Raw genomic sequence first — 9742 nt, 5'->3', positions numbered from 1 at the left:
GCCAAGAGCGCTCAGACAAATAATAGTCAAAATAAAAATGATAAGTTTAATCATACAAAATATGGCAAGTTTAATAATTACAACAAAGAACATAATCAGGTTAAGTCCTTCTTTTCATCAGCGTCAAACAACAGATCATGTATCATGTGTAGTCAGAATCATAGATTGTTTGAATGTAAAATGTTTGCAGAGATGTCACCTGAGGCGAGGGAAGTTGAGATCACCAAGAAGAAGTTATGCCTCAACTGCCTTCGCCCCGGCCATCTCACACAAAACTGTCGTCTTAGCTCCTGCAGGGCCTGTAATCAAAAGCATAATAGTTTATTATGTAGAAAAAATAATAATGAAAATAACAATAAAAATAAAAATGAGACTTACCATGAAAACAAGAACATCAACTGCGACAAACCTTGTTCTAGTAGCGAAGGCCCAAATAATCATAACTCAGCTGTTGCTAGCACTTCGGTGACGTCACTTACAACATGCTTGGACGATAGCGAGGTTCTTCTGGGCACCGCCATCGTTGAAGTCAATGATGATCATGGTAATACTCACCTTGCCCGAGCTATGATTGATTGTGGTAGCCAAAGATGTTTCATAACTGAAAACCTGAAAAGGAAACTTAATATTAAAAGTAACAATTCGAAAAGACGAATAACTATGCTCAATAATATAACATCAAGTGCCTCTGATAGCTGCACAATTAAAATTAAATCTAGATTTAATTCATATTCTGTTGACGTAACTTGTATGATTATTGAAGCGGTTTCTGACGATGTACCCGAAATGGATCTGAATATAGACGAATTGAACTTACCTGACAATATACGCTTGGCGGATCCTCTGTTTTATAAAAGTGACAAAGTTGATATTTTAATGGGGTCCGACATAATGTGGAATATTGTTAAGGCTGGGTATCAAAAAACGCTAGGCAAAAATGGACCTACGCTAATTTACTCAAAGTTAGGTTGGTTGGTAGCGGGTCCTATGTGCCCTACCACACCTATTTTGCCGCAAGGTAAAATATTATGTAATTTTAGCCAAGAGATCAAGGATTCACTTTCCAAGTTCTGGGAGTTAGAAACGTTTACCGCACCTACTAAGGTATGTTCCACGGATGATCAAATATGTGAAGAATTGTTTGTAAAGAACACAATCCGGTTAGACTCCGGTCGATTTCAAGTTTCAATGCCATTGAAAGAGTCCCCAGAGGTCCTGGGAGACTCATTTGCTTTAGCTAAAAGATGTTTTTTCAATTTAGAGAGGCGCTTTCGAAAGCAGCCTACTTTAAAACAAATGTACAGTGAATTTATTCAAGAATATGCAACACTGGGCCACTTGACTGAAATAGAAAGGCCACCAAATGGCAATTACCTCCCTCACCACGCTGTGTTGCGCGAAAAAAGTGAAACTACCAAATTGCGTACTGTATTCAATGGATCAGCACGTACCACATCAGGTAAATCATTAAATGACATTCAGTACGTGGGCCCAGTGGTGCAAAATGACCTATTGTCTATTTTGCTGAGATTTCGTCAACATAAGTTTGTTCTTACTGGCGACATAGCCAAAATGTATCGCCAGATCTCATTGGACGAATCTCAACGTCATTTACAGTTGATATTATGGAGAGATAACGAATCTCAACCTTTGAGAACACTGCAACTCAACACTGTCACGTATGGCACGGCATCAGCATCTTTTTTAGCCTTCAGATGTCTAGTTCAGCTTTCAAAGGAATGCACAGATCCTAAGATTGCAGATGTAATCAAAAATGATTTTTATTGCGATGACCTCATTACTGGCAGTGATGATGTAGCTGAATTAAAACGCATACGCGATGCAGTGGTTGACAAGTTAGCCGAAGCTTGTCTCCCGCTAAGAAAATTTCGAACAAATGTGCCAAGTATATTTGCGAACGATCCCACTTCCACCACATGTGATGAAAAGGATTTATCGCAAGTAAGCGATCAATATTCAAATTTACAAAACCAGTCATCAGTACTCGGTTTGAATTGGTGTCCTTCGCAAGATAAGTTCAATTTCTTAGCTGATTTTGATATCGAGCCTGTGTCCACAAAGAGAAATATTCTGTCAGCTACGTGCAAGATATTTGATCCACTTGGCTTGCTAAGCCCTTGCACGATAGTACCCAAAATGTTGCTGCAGAAACTTTGGCTTTCTGGACTCGGGTGGGATGATCCGGTGCCTTGCGATATTGACAAAGAGTGGAATAATTTCATATCTAACATAAATCAAATTGCAGACATAGGGATTCCACGCTTTGTCATGCAAGACTCACCGGCATCGATACAACTTCATTGCTTTGCGGACGCATCCCAGAATGCATTCGCAACATGCATTTATATACGTTGTGTGGACTCGAAGGGTAATGTTTCAGTAAAATTGCTCTGTGCTAAGGCCCGGGTCACACCGGTATTAAAAAAATCGACTATTCCTAGGCTTGAATTAGCTGCTGCTTTGCTGGGAGCTCAATTGAGCGCGAAGGTATGTCAGTCACTCACATGCAATTTTGACAAAAAATACTTTTGGAGTGATAGTACTATTGTTTTAGGTTGGATCAAGAATGTGAACTTAAGCAATCTCAAACAGTTCGTTTACAATAGAGTGAATGAAATACACGAGCTGACTGACAAATCTTCGTGGAATCATGTACCTACGGATATGAATCCGGCAGATATTGCCTCGCGAGGCATCGGCCCGAGCCAATTACAAAATGCTAGTATGTGGTTCAACGGTCCTTCATTTTTGATGAAATCCGAGAATGAGTGGCCTAACACTGAAATAAGCAGCGCCGAGCTGCCAGAATTAAAGGTTTATACTTGCTTAGTCTCAAAGCAGCCGTCATTCGACTTTGATCGGTTTTCCAAGTTCCACCGAATGATTCGCGTGGTAGGATATATTTTAAGGTTTATTTTCAACTGTAGACAAGCAATAGATGCACGTCAACACGGCTTTTTATCGACTGAAGAAATAAATAAGTCTACTCGAACTCTCATCAGGGCCAGCCAAAGGGATTCTTTCGCAGACGACCTACAGTGCCTCAAGCAAGGTCGGCCTGTGCACCGTAAGTCCAAAATTTTAGCTCTCAATCCCTTCTTGGATGAGCATGACTTGATTAGAGTTGGAGGACGTATACAAGGAGCGATTTGTGACTATTCTAAAAAACACCCTATATTATTGTGTTCAAAACACACATTTACTAAACTTTTATTGAGAAAGGAACATGAGAGCCACATGCATTGTGGTCCTCAATTGTTATTAAGTATTATCAGAGACCAATATTGGCCTATAGGGGGAAGAAATCTTGCGCGTAGCACTTTTAGAAAATGCATAGTGTGCGTGCGTATTCAAGGCAAATCAATCCAGCCCATGATGGGTAACTTGCCTCCTCCTCGAGTTACACTGACCTACGCGTTTACAGTAACGGGCATGGATTTTGCAGGTCCCTTCTTAATTGCAAATCGCCAAGGCAGGGGCTGCAAGTTATCCAAATGTTGGCTATGTCTGTTTGTATGTCTTAGTACCAAGGCTGTTCACTTGGAAGTAGTGAGCAGTCTGAGTACTGAGGCCTTTCTCATGACTTTCCGTCGATTTATATCACGCCGCGGCCGGCCTCATGATCTTTATTGTGATAATGGCACCAACTTCGTGGGAGCCTGTAACGAGTTGGGTAAAATGTTGCGAGCAAGCCAAAAGGCTATGACTGAGGCCGCCCATGATAAGGGCATCAAATTTCATTTTAGTCCGGCATATTCGCCTCACTTTGGAGGTATCTTTGAAGCAGGCATAAAATCGGCAAAGTCACTTTTAAAACGTGTAATTGGTAATTCTAGTCTGACGTTCGAAGGGCTTACGTCACTATTCACTCAAATTGAAAGTATTTTGAACTCCCGGCCGTTAACCCCTCTGACGTCAGATCCCTCAGACCTGTCTCCTCTGACTCCAGGGCACTTCCTGATAGGGCGTCCACTCACCGCCTTACCAGAGCCACCTGTTACTACAAATTGTCCGAACAGATATCAAAGAATAGAGCAGATGAGACAACACTTTTGGACCCGCTTCCACGATGAGTACTTGAGCGAGCTACAGCAGCGGACCAAATGGAGGGAGAAGCGGAACGAGCTAAAGGAAGGTGATCTCGTCGTAATCAAAGATGACAACGTTCCACCGATGCGGTGGCGCTTGGGACGAGTGCACCAACTGTATAAAGGCCAGGATGGCATCACCAGAGTGGCGGACTTTAAAACTGCCAGAGGCATGGTGAAGAGGGCAGTAAACCGAGTCTGCCTCCTGCCAGTCCAAGACAGCGAAATGGATGGTTCTCTTGCAAGCCAGGGCTTCCAAGGCGGGGACCCTGTTCACGCCACCACTGCGTGAGGACGGAGGACGATTCCGGGCAGCGGGCGCGGGCGGCGGGCAGCGGCGCCGGAGCGGCGCGGCCGCCGTCTCCCACTCACTCTCTCTACGAACGACCGGCATGACATCATGTCGCGTCCGCGCATCAAGCGCCTGTATTTTTTACATTTATATTAATACATAACATTTACTGTGTACAGGGTTGTTTGTTTGCTGCCGAAGCCCCAATCCTGCACACTATGAACACGAAAATAGTTATTTTGTCATTTTGATAAATAGTAAAACTTAAACTTGTTTGTTAAATATAGATATTGTATAATAGGAACTGTATGGTAAAAAACTGGCTAGCTTACACTCATAGATAACTGATTTCAGCCTTAAACTATATATAAGAGTAGTTAATACCACCATAATAATAATATCACAATTTTCCAATTGTATAATTTTACCATATGAATTGAAATATGTGACTAGTATTATCAACTCTATATAATTTCAAATTTGTTTTTTTCATATTGTGATTCTATTTTATTTAGATTATGACAAAAAGTCAAATCGCAATATAGTCATCAACCGAATATTAAACATAATGTCATTCAATTAGGGCTTATTTTACATTGAGACAATAGGTATCCTTAACTTTTTGCTGTAAGTTTATAACTTTTGTGAGTTAATAAGAGAGCAGAACAGCAGTATCACCTTCGCGTGTTATCGCCGATACCCGATGTATCTTTCTAAAATCCGAAGGTCATAAAATAGATAGCAAATGAGCAATTTATCGAAATAATGTGGATATTAAAATAATATATGGGAATGATAAAAAAATACAGAATCTAAGTTTCAAAATTTAAATTTAGATTTTCTTGTTTCGCGATAGACCCTCAGATTGTGGTAGTGGCGCCCCCTTCGCAGTTTCGCGTAATATTCCCTATTTAAAATAGTTAATCATTCAAGTTATTGGTACTATAGAAGGTTAATAAAAAAAATCGTTATCAGTATTAAAATTATAATCCATCAGTAAATTATCTTTTTAAAAATAAACAGTCTAGGCAGAGACTATGAGTAGTATGAGTACCCGTTTCAGAATATCACGTACCTTACGTTTCTATATGGGTTTTACATGATAATAGTTAGTTTTAGTACAGTCAGCAACAAATGTGGCTTTCCATTACAAAAGGGTCCTTATGTTTCAAGTACAGTCGCCATCAGATATATAAGAGCGCCCGAGGTGTTCAAAATATCTGAACACGCACTCTAACGTCTTGACAATAGAGGCGTGTTCAGATATTTGTGAGCACCTCGGGAGCTCCGATATATCTGATGGCGACTGTACAATAAGGACGTTTCCATCTGAAATTTCGACTAAAATTCTGATAGAAACGTACCTTTCTCTAATGGAAAGCCACGAATATCGTTAAGATAAGCACTTCGTCCGCTCCGTTTAAAAGCTTATTACACTATCCTAATTTAGTAACTAACAAGAGGGACGCCGCTATACGTGAGAAACGATAGGATGTATCTCTTATCGCGTCTCACGTATAGCGGCGTCCCTCTTGTTAGTCACTAAATTTAGCAATGTATAATAAGCCCTTTAGTATTGACTGTACACACTGTACCTTGTAGGTACAGTAAGCTGCAGAGCTGTTTTTAAGTTTAAGCTAACCCCCCTGCAAACAAATTTCTATGCAGGGGGGGTCACTTCACTCTGCAGCTTACTGTACACCCCATTAACGCGTATTAAAAAATAAAATTTCAAAAACTTCTAAACAAAAAATACTTCTCATAAACTTCCTTGGCACATACTTACAATTCATAAATCTTCTATTGTAATTACTACGTCACAACCGCATGTCACCATATACTAATGCTATATAAGGGCATTTTCAATAAGAAGCGTACCATTTACTTTTTTCGAAAATCCATCAACTTTTGCGTTATTTCTACTCAATCACGAGGACTATCGATGTAAAAAGAAAAAAATATGTCCCCAAAAAAATTACAGTTTTGTAACGCATTACATTTTATATGGACCGTCACAAAACTGACACCCAAAATTTGTATGAAAAAGTACACTTTTTCTTTGTTTCATTCAGTAGTACTCATGATTCTGAGTGTAAACAACCAAAAAGTTGATGGTTTTTCGAAAAAAAGTAAATGGTACCATTTTTTTCTGAAAAACCCCATAATATAATGCGATGCAAGATCTTTAAAAGTTGAGTAGGTATCAACAATTTTACAATGCACAATGCAAATATGTCCTTAATTTTGTACGTTGGTGGTAGCTCTTAAAGCTAACCTCCCCTGCAAACAAATTTCTATGCAGGGGGGGTCACTTCACTCTGCAGCTTACTGTACACCCCATTAACGCGTATTAAAAAATAAAATTTCAAAAACTTCTAAACAAAAAATACTTCTCATAAACTTCCTTGGCACATACTTACAATTCATAAATCTTCTATTGTAATTACTACGTCACAACCGCATGTCACCATATACTAATGCTATATAATATGTGCCATTTTCATCTAAAAGGGTACTTATTGTCGGTGGTCAATAAGGCGCTATTTCCATATAGCTTCAATTAGAAATCAACCTTATCGACAAGCGACAATGTGGTACCTTTTGGTTGAAAACGTCACATATAATGCGATGCAAGATCAAAAGTTGAGTATCAAAAATTTTAGAATGCACAATGCAAATATGTCCTTAATTTTGTACGCTGGTGGTAGCTCGCTGTTAGTTCCCACGTACCTGTGCATGCGCAGCGTTGTCCGCTTGTATGTGCCTGGAACAGACAGTTTTCCTTTAACACTTGTTTAATGGTTTGACAAACAACTTAGCAGTCAGGGTCGGTTGCACCAAACTGTTTGTAACCGTTAAAGAGTTCATTAAATAATTTCACGGTTTAGACACTTGTTTTAGTCACTCGCGCGACATGTTTCGGAGAGCCTAGGCCTCCTTTCTTAAGCACTAATAGTGCGAGCAGCGTTCACGACGACCGTGTATTGCGTACGCAATACATACACGCACACACGCAATACACGGTCGTCGTGAACGCTGCTCGCACTATTAGTGCTTGAGAAAGGAGGCCTAGGCTCTCCGAAACATGTCGCAAGAGTTACTAAAACAAGTGAGTCTAAGCCGTGAAATTATTTAATGTTAGTATGTCTCACAACAGTTTAAATTTTATTGTATGGAAAGTTTCATAGTAAACCGCCGCGGCGCGCCGGGTGACGTTGATCAGTCTGTCAAGTGCGGATGGTGCAACTGGCACTTAGGGTCGATTACACCAAGCTGTTTGTCATCATTAAAGAGTTCGCAAAATTTTATTGTACAGAAAGTTTCATAGTAAACAGCCGTGCGCCGGGTGACATTGATCAGTCTGTCAAGTGCGGATGGTGCAACTGGCACTTAGCCGATAAGAAGTAGTATCACTCCTCAGGCTTCGTTCCAGATACATTCCGTCAAACAAAAAGCCCTTAATTAAAATTTCTGCTTCACCAAGCTGCCTTGTGTAAACTGGAGGATGTGCATGTTTTAATGCAATGTCCACAATGAAGCCCTGCTAATTGACTTGTCATGTTTACATTCTACAAATATAGGTGTTTGCTATACCATTCTGGCTTTGCCTCTGTGAGGCCAAGATGATGTTGAAAATATTTATAAAATAGTGTAGGTGGTATTAAAATAATAAAATAAGTAAGTCAAACAATGTATGATCACATACAGCCGGGCTAGCACATGATTGGTGCGAGAGTATCTTGCCGCGACATAGACTACCTGTCCCTCTTTAATTAATGCAGTTAGTAAAAGACGGGTAGTCTATCTCGCGGCGAGATACTCTCGCGCCAATCATGTGCTCGGCCTACAGGAGTGACATTGTTTATGTGTGATAAAACGTCAAAACTTCCATAAAGATAAATGTATTATGTATAGGGGATATTACTGGAATGTTCTGCCACCAGAGTGCAGCACTAGCTTTTTTAGTAAACCATAGAGTAACTCAACTAACTCAACATACTGTACCTTTAACAGGTTTTTGACAAGTTTTTAGAGATAATAAAATATGACGTTGATACATCATGGCGGTTTGTTTACAGAGGACTTACCGGGAAACGCGAACCCGAAATTTCGCCATCTGCCTCTTTTATCGCTCGAATATGCAAGAGTGACAGAGATGTTAGACAACGAAATTTCGATTTTCTTGTTCACAATAGACCCTCAGATTGTGGTAGTGGCGCAACCTACGCAGAGTTTCGCGTAATATTCCCAATTGCCACACTTACATTGCAATAATACTAGCCCTTGTCCTCCTCCTCTTGCGACTCTTTTTTGGAGAACTTGTTCCAGTTACATTTGTTGTGTCTCCGCCATTTGTTATTGGCCTATCTTCAGGTTCCTTCTTAACAACTCGCTGTATGTGTTCTTCCCATGTTGGTTCTTGTTTTATCTGAATAGGTTCTTTTATATCTATAGGTTCTTGCTTTATTGATACTGGTTCTTGTTTGATTGTAAGGTTTATTGTAGGTTTATTGTAGATTGTAGGTGGGTTGTTGGTTGACGTCATTTTGTTCAAATGCTTCTTGTCTTTAGGAGCAACTGTAAAAGAATAAAATATGTATTTTAAATATACATTTTAGAGTTTTCATTATTTGTTTAATCCCTTAAGATGACTTTCAACCATAATCATTTATGGCAATGCGAGACAATAAAAAGTTGATTCACTCACATAAAATTTCATTGCCAAGTTTGAGTAAATTTTGAATAAAAGAAAACAAGGAAAGGAGGTATTGTTTAGAAAGAAAAGGAGCACTAACATAAAAAAAAACTATCCAATCACCAAACAATAGAGGTACAAACAATTTTTTGGTACTTATACTAGACTTTAACCATGCTATCTTTGCACCAACATGGCAGTAAGAATGCATGTGCATAAGTTCCATACTAGACATAATTATGACATAGCATGATTTTTTTTTACATTGTAAATTCAATCTACTTACATTGATGAGCCGGAGCTCTGCGGCTGTGGTTTGTGTGCATGTTGTAGCCACCATACATTTGTTTATTGTAAAAACGGCAATTTTGTACAAAGTGATTTCTTCTACCACAATAATCACAATACATTTGTGAATAAGATTGTTGTCTTTGAATGTTTGTATTTTGATAATAATAATTAGGTTTCCTCCTTTTATTAGGACCGTTAGCATAATCGTTTGCCGGTCTTTTATTGTTAGGGACATGACTTGTTGATTCTTTTAGTTTTCTTATTGCTTCGATTTCCATTTTAGCTTCATGATCTAAAAGGACAGTCTTTATAAAAGCTAGATCAAATTGATTTTCATGAAGAAGTTCTATAGTA

This window comes from Cydia strobilella, chromosome 20 (genome assembly GCF_947568885.1).
Source record: "Cydia strobilella chromosome 20, ilCydStro3.1, whole genome shotgun sequence".
Taxonomy (NCBI): Eukaryota; Metazoa; Arthropoda; class Insecta; order Lepidoptera; family Tortricidae; genus Cydia; species Cydia strobilella.
Note: the sequence above shows the minus strand (reverse complement) of the source record.